This window comes from Sinohyriopsis cumingii, unplaced genomic scaffold (genome assembly GCF_028554795.1).
Source record: "Sinohyriopsis cumingii isolate HCF-2022 unplaced genomic scaffold, ASM2855479v2 utg001527l, whole genome shotgun sequence".
Taxonomy (NCBI): Eukaryota; Metazoa; Mollusca; class Bivalvia; order Unionida; family Unionidae; genus Sinohyriopsis; species Sinohyriopsis cumingii.
Genome location: NW_028316012.1, coordinates 396,251 through 410,430, shown reverse-complemented (window position 1 = coordinate 410,430; position 14,180 = coordinate 396,251).

The following is a 14,180-nucleotide window of genomic DNA, read 5'->3' as shown; positions in this document are numbered from 1 at the left end:
TGTTTTGAGGCAAAGATTTTAAAAATGGAAAATACTTTGACGTCTATCATCACGATGAACATTTTGATGCCATTACCAGTATGACCGGATTCCTGGGATACGGTTATTAATGTGAGAAATGTGACTATGCTATAACAATCGAGAGACAGAAAAAAGAGAAGAAGGGTTTCAAACTCCGCCAGAAAAAGTACGCAAGTTAACAACACCACCTACATCCAGAATTGGATGGATTAAAAAGATGATGACCACCCCTTCTTCATCAGAAGAGAAAAAGAAGGTGAATATAGAAGTGAAACAAAAACCGATTATCCCTGTTCAGACATCCTCCTCCTCGACACCTATGGCTCGCCGGACACGCAAAGCATTACAAACCAAGAAAATACCACACTAGAAAAAGAGTAGCATCAGCGAAGACTGGGTGACTTATGAACAACAAAAAAATATGGAGAAGGTGTTAGACAACATTTACTACGATCCATCCCATCCTGCAGGTTACAGAGGAGTTCAAAAATAGTATCGAGCTGCCAAAACTCGACTGAAAAGAATCCGTTTACCTCAAATGCAACGATGCTTACAAGAACAAGTTACCTACACTTTACACAAACCCATTCGACGCAAGTTTTCCGGAAGTCGCACCCAAGTGGAAGGCATCGATCATCAATGGCAAGCCGATTTAGCCGATGTCTCTCATTTGGCCACCTACAATCGTGGCTACAAATATTTGTTTTGTGTAATAGACGTCTTTTCCAAATTTGGCTGGCTCGGGTCATTGACTTCCAAATCGAGCAGAGAGTGAGTGCGAGATCTGCAATGGGTGCTGAAACAAAGCGGTCGTCACCCTCTTCGACGGCGAAGGGACAAAGGCACCGAATTTCTGAACCAAGCTTTCCAAAAATAATTAAAGAAACGTGACATTCATTTTTCTACCACCGAGAATCCTGAAACCAATGCCAGCATCGAGGAACGTTTTCAACGCACTTTGAAAGAACGCATGTGGAAATATTTTGCGCATCACCACACTCTCAAGTACATCGACATATTACTGCACATGGTTCAAGCGTACAGCCGTTCTTACCATCGAAGCATTGGACATGCCCCGCAAGAGGTTGCTCCGGATAACGAAGTGCTGGTTTCTGATCGCCTGTTTGGTACGTTCCCTACGGTGGCTGTCCCCAAGAAAAGTGAAGTGTTGGCGGTACGAGATTGGGTACGCATTGGCAAAACCAAACCCATTCTTGACAAAGGTTCCTTACCCAACTGGATGACCGAAGTGTTTCGTGTCACTGGACGAGTACACGACCGTCATCCTTCGTCTATAAATTGAAAGACATGAACGGAGAAGTGTTAAAAGGAACGTTTTACTTGGCTAAGTTTAAACGTGTCACCAAAAAAGAAGACGACGTGTACAACATCGAAAGCATTCTCGAACGCAGAACCCGGAAAGTGGGCAAACGACGTGTCAAAGAAATCAAAGTGCGTTGGAAAGGATATCCATTCAGTTTTGATTCTTGGACCGACGCTTCGCAAGTCATCGACTATAAAAAGAAGTGACCATCATGCCCTGTCACACAGACTCAGGTACCGCTACAACTGCAGCTACCACTCCTTCACCCAGTTCTTCTCTGCAAGATTTACAGAAGCAACCCTTGTGGGTGTGGTTTGGAGAACGTGTGCCTAAAAGGCAAATCGTCTTTTTCTGCCAAATCTTTGTGGTGTATTGTTTCATCGGTGTAGCCATTGCCAATTTGAGTTTGCAGCAAGGAGACAAATAATTGAGCAGTTGCATAGGTTACCTGCTTCCCAATCCATCCATGAAATTCTCCTCGAACGGCTACAACGGGAATCTTGCGTCCAGTGTCAGTCACCTTTCCAACAACAACAACCCCATTTTGGGCGGAAACACTCCTCTGACTTCCAGTAACCCCTCGGACAGCCACAGAACTCTGGAATTATGAGCCACCATAACCAATTTTACTTGACCTTACCCAGTGACAGTTCCATGGAGGTGTTTTCCAACAACACTTTGTGCTGCTACATGGCCAAATTACCTCAGACCATCCAATTAGATCAAGAAGCCTATTGGGAAGTGGCTTTGGTGGAAATCATTCACCCGACACAAATCAAAAACATCAATTTAAAGCAAAACACTTTCCATGTGGAAATCGTGAATGCCCAATTGCAAGAAGAAAAAAGTAAACTCGGGGTTTTAGGGTACACAAGTCCAGCAAGCAATCCATCATTTAGCATCTACACATTGAAAATTCCTTCACGGTTTTATTTTAATGGTGAACATTTGGTGGACACTATTGAGGACAGGTTCGACTTAGCCTTTGGCAAAGTCCTGAACAGCCAAAAGATGTGTGAAGATTGAGTACCATAAAGTGGCTCATCGCCTCATGAGCAAATTTAAAGATATGGACCCAGTGTCCATCAGGTTTAAGGGTAGTTTGCATGAAATTTTGGGTGGACATCCACAAATGGTAGCAAACAATTTGGGCAACAAGATCAACAGTAATATGGAGTTTTACAGGGCTTTTGGAAACCCGGTAGGACTGAACGAAGGACTGAATTTGATGTTTGTGTACTCCGATGTGGTGGAGTACAACATGGTGGGACACACCACCGTGCCGTTACTGCGTGTCATTCCTTTCAAAGTGGATAGTACCACGGCCAATGACCAGGAAGGTGCAAACACTTATCACGTTCAACGGGAACTTGTACATCCTCACTATTCGCCCGTCAGTAAGTCCTATTTTGACACTGTCAACATTGCTATAAAAGTAGATCTGCGACAAAATATCCCATTCTCCAAAGGGAAAATCACGGTGAAACTCCATTTTCGAAAACGATTCTCTAACGAATTGTAAATCATGTATCCAGCGTACCGAGGCGTTACTCGACAACGAGGACATGGTTTAGGGGATATGTTAAAATCAGCCTTTCGTTTGGTGGCTTCGATGTTGAAACCGATGGTGACACGAGGATTGCATGCCTTGCCACCCGCCATGATGACGATGCAAGAATCCAAATGGGTCGAATTTCATCCCATCTCTTCCTTGACAGCTTCAGCACCCATCGAGGTTGAAATCAAAGGACAGCCTGAAGATTACATTGATCTGAACAGTAGTTACTTGTATTTGAAAGTCAAAGTGAACGATATGGATGGTAGCGATCTAGATGCCGATGAACCAGTAGCTTCCATCAACAATTTCATGCATTCCTTGTCCAGCGAAGTGGACTTGTACTTGAATAACAAAGTGGTCAACAGCAGCATGAATACTTACCCTTATCGAGCGTACCTGGAACATCTCTTGACGTACGGAAAATACGCCAAGAATACTCATCTGGATGCTTGCGCAGTATGGAAACCTGACACAACGGGCAAGTTCGATGAGGTGGCAGATAAAGGTTGCTCCAATAAGGGATTCGACGCACGTCAAAAGAAAATTGCTGGAAGTCGAAGTGTAGAACTGATGGATCGCTTACATTTTGGACATGTGGTTGCAAGACACTGATATGCTGAACGGCGTAGATATTCGCCTGAAACTGAATCGTAGCAGTACCGCATTCCATTTGATGGCTGGTGCAAACGATTACAAAAACTTCATCGAGGAAGCCAGACTCTACGTGCGACGTGTGGAAGTGTTACCAAAAGTGGGAAACGACATCAGTCACACTTTGAGCGGAACGACTGCCAAGTATCCGATACGACGCGTGGAAGTGAAAACTTTCACCATTGCCACTGGACTCCTATCCAAAATCGAAGATCATCTGTTTCAAGGACATTTACCCAAGCAATTAATCATTGGTATCGTGAGCAATGCTGCCTTCAACGGAGTCCACAATCAAATTCCTTTCCAGTTTAAGCATTGCGACGTGTCCATGATCGAAGTCAGTGGAGATGGCAAGACCTTGTGTAACAGACCTTTTGAACCTGACCTTAGTGCCAAGATGAGTTAATTGAGGTCGTACTTATCCCTATACGAAGCCACGGGACAATTAGTAAGCAACACTAGTCATGGTATTACTTACGACGATTATGCAGGAGGCTATGCTTTGTGGGCTTTTGATTTCACTCCAAATCAAGGGAGCGAAGAGGGACATTTCCACCCTATAAAACCAGGCCAGATTCGAGTGGAACTTCAGTTTGCTAAACATCTGCCTGAAACGGTGAACGTCCTCCTGTATGCCGCATTCGATAATACCCTAGAGATCAATACTTTGAGAGAAGTCATTCTACACTTTTAGATGTCATGGAGGACTGTTGTCGCTCTTTACATAGGTCATTATGGTTATCTTTTGTCTTTAGCTAGGAAACCTAGTGTATATCAATGGTCAAATGACTTCCAATAGTGGAAATCTCAATTTAATTCACAACATTGTCAACCGTATCCAAAATAGATGGTTAATTAGAGAAACAAATGTTTGCTATTGAATTGAATTGTTAATTTTTAAAAAATTGTTAATTGTAAGTTGTAAGTTATTTGAATAAAACAATGTTGCGTTTTGAAAAAAAAGTGCGAGTATCCTTTGTTTTGCCATGGGTATCATGAACCATGCTCTTTGACTTCTCTCCATCCCTCACATCAAACTATTTTAGCGTTCCGACTCGAAACCGTGTAGGGATGTTTTCGTTCGCGTCCGTGCTTTAACTATAAAAGCGGGGCAGTCTCCAGTCTGACCATCCATTGTCGACTAATCCTCCTAAGAAGATGTGCTCAAGATTAGCCAAGCTGAACGAAGATAACGTGAATTTGTATCGTGTCAGGCAAAGCCTGATACCGAAGCCTGAAGAGATAGAGAATGTCAGAATGTTACAACTCACTGAAGACCTGATAGTAGATGTCTTCAGAGAGCAAATAACAGGGAAAAAGAAGAATGGACAGAGAAGTACAGACTTCAGAAACAACAGAGAGAACAGAGAGAGCGGCAGCAACAGCAACAATAGCAAGAACCTGACAGAGGATTTGTCGACTGCCGTGTTGACACCAAAGAGTTCTCCTTCTCTTTCTGAAGAAGCAGACCGTTTACTGTGAGAAAGCCTGTGGCGAGAGGATATCACAATCTTCTTAGATCCTAAAAGATTGCCCTCACTCTTTGTTCACAAAAAAACAGCCATTTTCAAGGCTACCCCATCCTCTAGAAAAGAAATAATCGTTCCATTCCCAATCGTACTCTAGTCGGTTAGAAAAAAATAAAAGTGCACATTATTTCTTTATCTTGGTTAGAAAAAAACTCTAAGTCCTTCGTTTCCGTCGCTTGTCAAAACATTTTAAAGTATTGATTGTCCGTAGAAAAGTTGAGTGAGTATTTCAGGTCCGCGCGCTTTTTGGTGATCATATGGATAATGTATTACAGGATGATTTCCTTCACGTCCGTGCTTAACGTATTAATAGGAAAACGCTCGTCAGTCTGGCTACCCCTGTTCATTCGTGAAGATCGAAAAATGTGTAGCAGAATCACTAAGTTAATGAAACTCCAGATGCGCCTGGAATACGCCAAGCGCCTCCTAAATGAGCTGGCAGCGGAGGCTATTGTAGAACAAGGTAGGATTAAAGAGGAGGAGGAGCAGAGAATGAAGAAAGAAGAGGGGGAAAAGAAGAGAAGGATCAGGTCCCACCCTATGATGAGACCTAAGTGTGAAGTGAAGCCTGAGGCGAGGACGCCTCCTGTAGGTTGCACGACAACCACAACCAGTACAAAGACTAAAGGTTCACCGGAGAGAAAACTGGGAGGAGGAGCTAGAAAGAGAACGGGAACAAAGACAAGAACAACATCCTAGACTGTGGGATAGAAGAAGAAGAAGACAGAAGGAAGTTTTCATTATCCTAGAAACTGAAGATTGGGGTGCAGAGGCTCTTCATTAAGCCTCTGCACTCCCAACCACAAGGGTAAATTGGGAAGGGGATTGGAACAGACGATGCGTGTGCGGTGCCAGACCTGGGAAATGCCTGCATTAGCCAGCGGCCTCTGAAGCTAAATAAAACAGCCATTTTCAGAGCAAACCAAAGGTCTAGAAAAGAGATACTATTCAATTTGCCAATTGGTGTGAGTGTGGAGTAGTTGATTATAAATACGTACTTCTTTACTAGTGTGATTTGGCTTCTTCGCGTGTGCGGATAGTATAGTTTGGATTTGTTGTTGCTTCTTCCCGTGTGTAGTTTGTAGATTTGTGGGGTTGTAAGAGCTCATGTACGCTTGCGTGGACAGTACAGTGTGAAGTATTTTAACGTTCCTTTCTGTGTGAATGCTGGATTTTGTGCTTGATTTTGCTTCTTCGCCTGTGTGGATAGTATAGTTTGGGGTTTGTTTTTGCTTCATCGTGTGTGTGGATAGTAGATTTTGTGCTTGATTTTGCTTCTTCACGTGTGTGGATATTATAGTTTGGCTTTTTTTTGGCTTCTTCGCGTGCGTAGATAGTTATATTTTGGGTTTAATTTGGCTTCTACGCGTGTGTGGATATTAGAGTTTGGGGTTTGTTTATGCTTCTCTGCGTGTGTGGATAGTAAATTTTGTGTTTGATTTTGCTTATTTGCGTGTGTGGATAGAATAGTTTGGGTTTGTTTTGGCTTCTTCGCGTGTGTGGATAGTAGATTTTTGTGTTTGATTTGGTTTCTTTGCGTGTATAGATAGTATATTAGAGGTTAGTTATGACACCATTCCGTGTGTGAATAGTATATTTTGGGGTTTGTAAGTGCTCACGTACGTTTTTGTGGATAGTAGAGTGTGAGTTTTTTTAACGTTCCCTTCTGTGTAAATGGTGCATGTTGTGTTTGGTTTTGCTTCTCCGCGTGTGTGGATAGTAGATTATGGGTTTAATTTCGCTGATCCGCGTGTGTGGATAGTATATTTTTTTTTTTTGGGGGGGGGGGGTTGCTTCTCCGCGTGTGTGGGTATTAGATTTTAGTTATTTTTTTGCTTCTCCGCGTGTGTGGATAGTAGATTTTGGATTTAATTTGACTTCTCCGCGTGTGTGGATAGTTGATTTGGGGTTTGGCTTAGCTCTTCGCGTGTGGGGATAGTATATGATATGAGAAGAGAAAAATAGGGATGTTTTCCTTCACTTCCATGCTTCACATATAAAAACTCAAAAAGTTCGTCGTTCGCGCCATTCTACGGAATAAGCAAAGAAGATGGCAGCAATCACAACTTTATTCAACGAGTTAAGAGATACCTATTTTTGAATATTGGATGGAATATACTTGGTGGAAAGATTAAAAAAGGAAGGGAGATTTCCATGTAGCCTAAACAATGTGAAGAGTCTTGGAGTAGCGAAAGACCTGGTAGAGGGAATAATGGAGGAGGAAGTGGAAAAAATAAGAGGATTCATTGACCCACCATGTGTGAGCGTGGGAAGTTTAAAGGGGACACTGGATCATGTCATCGAAGTCCGGTGCTTCCTAGAAGAGAGCTTTTATTGGACCAACTGGTGGTAAGTAAAGTGGGGTCTCAACCAGTTGATAAAAGCAGAAGAACTCATCAGAAAGCTAATGAAGGACTAAGTGAAGAAGATACAAGAAAAATGGAGTAAAGAAAGAAAGGAAGAAGAGAATATGAAGATGAAAAAGGAGTGAGAAAGACTGAATAAAAACTGGATGAAGATACAAGAGAAGTTTAGAGCAATCGGCCATCCAGACTGGATTCCAGAGTTCTAAAAGAAGAAGATGAAAGGAATGCTGGGAAAAGTGAGGACTTGGTGAACGACGTGGAGGAAATAGAAGAAGAACCCAAAGGCCCTTTTCATGGCCCCTCATAGGTCTCGAAAAAAAATGACTTTCATGCCTCAAATTTTTGTTCATGTTGTATCAGTGTTTGTCTCTTTTCTGTGTTCTCTCTGTGCACCCACTCTTTTGCTCAGTACTGTGACGTCAGACGCTATGCAACCTCCACTTTCCCTTGTCCCCATAAAAACTCAATGGTTCCCTGTTTCATTCCTCTTGTCAGTATAGTGGCCCAGTGTGTATTTAAAAGTCTTGTCGGTATACAGGCCAAAGGGGTCTCATAATGCTAATTTCCCTTGACGCTATAACTCTTGTCGCTATACAGGCCGAGGGGTCCTGTAATGCATTTTCGCATTGTCGCTATAACTCTTGTCGCCAAACAAGCCCATGTGGTTCTGTAATGCATTTTCCCATTTGCGCTATAAATCTTGTCGCCAAACAAGCCCCATTCACTACAAAGGGTGCTGTGCAAGCAAATTCCTTTTTGCAGAGTATATCACTAATGTTTCATGTGTTCATAGAAAGAACTGTCTGATGATATACAAGATACCCATGCGGTAGTCAGTAAGAAAAGATGAAGCGTCACTTTGAGATTGTGGCGCCACCAAGAACTAAGACGCATGACCATATTTAACCGCTTCCTGAGAAACTGCATAAGAAGGGAGAATTTTTGCTTGGCAAAATTAGTCCATTTCATCAGAACTGAAAGACAGTTTGCAGTATTGCAGATAAGATACCGTCTGAGTATAATTTTTTACATAGTATAAGAATTGTTAATGTTAATATGTTTAAGCAGGAGTTAAATCTAAGATCTGTATATTGGCAACATTGCATTATTTTAAGTGTTCTGTACTATTCTTTAATATATTACATTGTAAAGTTTGATTGTTTATAGAGTTTATATGCAGAAAAAAAGTAATAATCTAAACGGAAACAAAATCATGCCAAGATAATTTTGTCACTCGGTATGATTCTTTCTCCTTTAGATTTTTGTTTTCTTTTTTTAACATCAAGCACGCATCGAGCACCTTTGAGTACGGCTTGCTTTTTTAAAGAACTGCATGAGTAGATGTAGTTGACAAATTCTAGAAACACACAGAATCCCACAGGCACACGCACACACACAAACAAGCACACACACAGACATACGGAGGTAGTCAAGGTAAAGATAGTGCAACATCCCCCAAACTGCGGACCGGATAACAATATTTGAAGCCACGATATAAGATATACTTGTAAAAGGATAATACCATTTCGCGGGTCGTAGGTTGTGCATGCAGCATTGCCTGTTCCCACGTGTTTCTCGTTAGAAGAGAGCATTTTGGGCCATATGTGCTATTCAAAATGCTACCATTTTTCATATCCGGCGATTTGTTCGCATGTCCACCGCACGATATAAGCGAAGATAAGCTTTGGCATCGGGCAAATATGTTGGACGGGTCTTGGTGCGTAGCAAAATTAAAACACCCATTTACAGGTTTTAATAACACAAAACTATTCTAGTACATAACTAATTTGTACCTCTGCCTGCTTTCAGGTCTGCTCACCGACGGCGTTTCTTCCCTAGGCAAGGTAACGTCTACTACCGACAACCGCAAGTCACACGTGTCAGTCTTGTGCAAACAGAGGATACTAGTAGCGATGGTGTATTTTCAAAACCGTACACCGCATAGTCTGACAGCGGCATCACGGAAATTTGCGCTTGAAACAAATTGTTGAACTGCAGGGGCAAAACCCTGTTTGCTGCATTTGTGGCCAATATTATATGTCTATTTAGGAGTTGCAATCTGCTTACCTGCAATTGAGCGAATGATCCATCCGGACGGTTACGAAATTAATCTGCCTTATACAGTTTAAGTTTTTTTCTTTATTAACAGAAAAGTTCGAGATTCATATGAGAGGCTGTTGATTTAAAAAGATATAGCGTCCTTTTAGATTGTCTGATTTACCCTGCTCCTTCGACCGTGATCGCATGGGGAAGAAAAACTACGTCAGACTGAAAGGAGGCACACATTTGTTTTATCGTCTAAACAGTGATGTGAACGTTTAAAAAGGAAACGAACATACTAATAAAAGTAAAGGATATCAATTCACAGCTTTAAGGTAAATAAAGTATAATATATGTCAGTTAGGAAGAATGCTGTAAAATCAATTTAGTAATTTATGTTATGTACATTATAACATCGCATTCTCTAAGATGACAATATTTGCTCAAAAGATGAGGAAAACTCTTATCCCCCTGATGTAATAAATTCGCAATGTGGAGTAGATTCTACTTTTTCCCCAGATATATATCTGCATATAATCTATGATAAAGATAACGGTATGGGCAGTCCGTCACAACGTCTCAACTTGCAGTGTATTATACCCGTGATTCTCTGAAATGCTTGAAAAGTGTATTGTTTTCTTTTCCAATTCACACAAAAGGAATCGAGAAAAATTCAATAAGCGAATGTCAATCGGACTACTAAACACTATAAACAAAACGTTTGATTTCATTCTTTACGGTGTAAACGTTTATATTTTCAAAGTTCATCAACAGTCTAAACTGAGAACGAAAACGAATAGCAAACCGTCAGTCATACAGTTTCAGGTTTCTGTTTGTTTTTCCTTTTTTTATTAGGGACCGCCCGTCAGTGAATTCAGAAATGATGGTCAATTATTATAAATTAAAGTTTACATCTGTTAATACTAAATACAGTTACCTCCGTCCAAAATATACTGAATAGTCATATAAGTTAGAACCATGTTAATCATAAATCATTATTTGCCAAATTATATGACAATAAACCGAAGAGTGGTTATTACATCATCATACGAAGAGCTATATAGTCAAGTTGCACAAAATTTACCCTATAGTGGAGAAAAGGAATGCATATTATTTTAACTGCAACATTAACTTCTGTTTATTAATTGCTTAAATCATCTCGAAAGGGAAACAAGATACAAACACAGAATGTGTCGCCACTGGACCTCATCAATGAACGATGAGATCAATTCTGGTTTATAAAATGTTGACATCAAAATTGTATAAAATTAAAGAAGGATTTGGGTTGGAAAGGCCACTGTGATTGTTATCAAGGAAAAATCATCTATTAATATAAAAACGACGAGGCTGTTGTTGCTGCTATTGCTTTCTGAAGAGGACAAGCACGTGCCTCCTGAATACATGCTCACTGAAGTAGCCTAAAATCTGAACATATACGTGGATTAAGTGCGTGAGTCTGTAAGGTAGACATACAAACACAGAAAAAACAATGGTTTAGGGCCAAATTGAAATATTTAAACATCATCATAAACTAACGCAGTCGTTTATGTCCACAAATAGCTTGTAAGGAATTATATATTTTTATTTGCAGGAAAGAGAAAATCCCTTCCATACTGTAAGAGAGATGGCTTATGTAATTATTTACTTCTCAACGCTAAACCTAATATTGCAGTGTGTGAATGGCATCCTTATAGATACAGTCTATACTCGTTTATACGTCGATTCAAACTACACGAAACATAGACCCTGAACAGCTATCGCAGAATCAGGGTCTATGTTGATTCTTCGGTTGAGTACCGCAAACAAAATGCAAAGACCGAGTTCTGCCGAAGCATTATGCGAGGTGGTGGGATGACAAATTTGTCCTGACAGACTAAGGACGACCAGCAACAGGTCATCACATAAACGCTTGTTCAAACGCATTTAGTTTGATTAATAATAATATTATTCGTTATATTCATTTGTACAAGCTTCTCTTTGCTCTTCGTATAATCTCAAGACAAGATCTGAGGGTGCGTTCCCGTGCCTCAGTACAAAATATCAACTCCTGTGACATTATTTTCTGTTGAAAGAACAGTTTTAACTGTATAAACATAGTATTCTTATGCATTGTTATCAACATTGATGTAGTTTATTGATTATTTCTATCTGCACCTTTTTTCATAAATGGTGCAAGGGATTTTCTAAAAGCGATAGAGGTAGGTTTGCAACATCCATGAATTTATATTGGAACTACAAAGGTTAAGAGCAAATACATGTGTTCGAAATGAATGAACGGACAAACGGATAGACAACAGATGTGTTTGAGTCGGGCGGGCCAGCATATTTTAAAATCGTTTATCGTTGGATATCAGACTCAATGTCAGCTGTAACGTTTATGTGCTTCTGAGAGACTGACATGGTTGACATAGTTTCACGAATCCTCGTTGTTTTAAATGCGATGATTGTTGTCGTAGTGGTGGCATTGGTGGTGATAGTCATGGCATTGTTAGTGGCAGGCGCAGTGGTGGCGCCATTGACATTGTTGAAGCAACAACAAAAACCCGTGCAACAACGTCAATGATGACGAAAATATTGGTTGGTTGGTTTTTCTTCTGACGTCTAATGCTAACTGGCTTAAGTAGAAAGTGGATTATTTTTCAACGTTCCTAACAAGTTCCTTCTAGTTCTACCTTATATAATTCTGTCTTATATCTGTAGTGGTACTAGATTCGTGATAGGTGATTGAGTATTTCCTTGTTAACATGGTCGTGTATTAGATGGGAATGCGGAGAGGTGGAAGGGTGATGAGGTTTGCAACAGAGTTGGTGCAACATCGGTGTATATTGTCGGTGAAGGCCGGGGGTTTCATTTTCTTATTCTTGGGACGGTAACTATCTGTTAAATATTTAGTATTCATTTGTCAGTACACCTTAAAAGTTTCTTATATTTGACTTTCAATTCGTTATAAAAAGAAAATAGCTTTAATACCGTTTTAGGATAGCATGGCATCCGTTGCTACAAGTCCTTTCTGTTATCTGCTAGTAATACTATGCTTTTAGAACTAACGATTTTAACTATTCTAAATTAGCATGACTACGGATTTAAAGAAACATTTTCATTAACCGTATCTGAAACACACACACACACACACACACACACACACACACACACACAAAGAGATATATATCTATATAGTACTTGATATTATCAAAATGTGAAATTACTTTGTTCAAATGTGGACTAAAGAAAATGATTTGTTGCAAAAGAGATATACTAGGATAAGTGACCACAAAGACAGGTGCAAGATAGGAGAAAGATCAAACCTTCTAAGGTATCACCAAATGACGAATGCAATGTAAAATAAGTTCACTTTCTTTCTCGACATGAGTTCTAGATAATTCGAAATGTTTCCTGACTAAATAGCTGGTGCTTAAACTGAGTGATGTACAGCTAGCCCAAAGCACTTGACCTACCTACAAGTCGTTTTCATGTTTTGAACGTGACGTTTGATGCTACTTGCCATGCTTAGAGCGTAGATTATATTCTAAATGTCTAAACTAGTTATTTTTAAGGTCTCACTTGATAGTTACGTATTTTGACACCTCCGTAACTTGAAGGCAGAAGGCTTGAATCTAATTAGCACACGCCTAATATTTATAAATTCACATAGAAGCTAAATATGTAATGTGGTTTAGATTTACTTTGAGTTAGGCTGGAAAATGGGATGGCTTGTTTGGTGACTGCCTTTCACAGTTAGACTGGCTTTGGAGATCAGATGCGTAACTTGGGCAAATGCTTGACGATCAGCCAACTAGGCTTAACTATTTACCTATATTTGCTACAGAGGTAAATATCTATAATTTGTTCTTGTTGAGGGGTGATGAAAAGTGTGCCAATTCCTTATAATACCAGTGAATTTTATTCATGCGTAACGCACATCCTGATTCTATTTCGTTGTCTTGTCACAGGAAAATATTAAAAGTAGCTCTTTGCTGTCAAAAATGAATGCAAAAAGGACGGGGTGGTGGCATCTTGGTTCAGTATAAAAGCCACAAATTGTATAAGAAATTCACCTGATCGCAGCAGTAAAAATATCACACCCATGCTTTCTACAAAGATCATTAGTTTGTGTAAAGTGTCGAATTTTGAATTGGATTGAGCTTTAAACATTTCTCGCATCTAAGCCAGAAATGTCTTTGTGAATGTTCACTTCGACCATTCTTCTTTCATTTCCCCCATGCAGTGTAAAATTCAAAGTGACTGCATTCCAATTAAGTGAAATTGACTCTGGTATCTTGACACGGTCCCTAGAAAGTAAATATTTGAACTACCGACCATAACCGCTTGGTAGGAACCTATGTCAAATTATCATTTATTCAAAGGGAAATTGTTCCACACTGTGGTTCATAGATTCTGAGCTATCTAAACTGATGAAAAGAATTATTTCTTTTGGAAAAAGTAGGGACATTGCATACGATTGGGCAGAATAAATTAAGGCATACACTTAAGAGGCAATCAGAATTTAAATTTACGACCTTAGTCGAAATTCTTTTGTCTGGAATTTCCTGAAAGAGGAAAGTAGTCTTGACTTCGTGGAAGCCTAAAAGGAATAGTTCTTTCATCGTTAAACAAGAAAGGGACCAGGTGGCCGTCTTGTAAAAGGAAAGACAGGTATTGGTGCTAGGACGCACAAGTTCTGAAAGAGAACA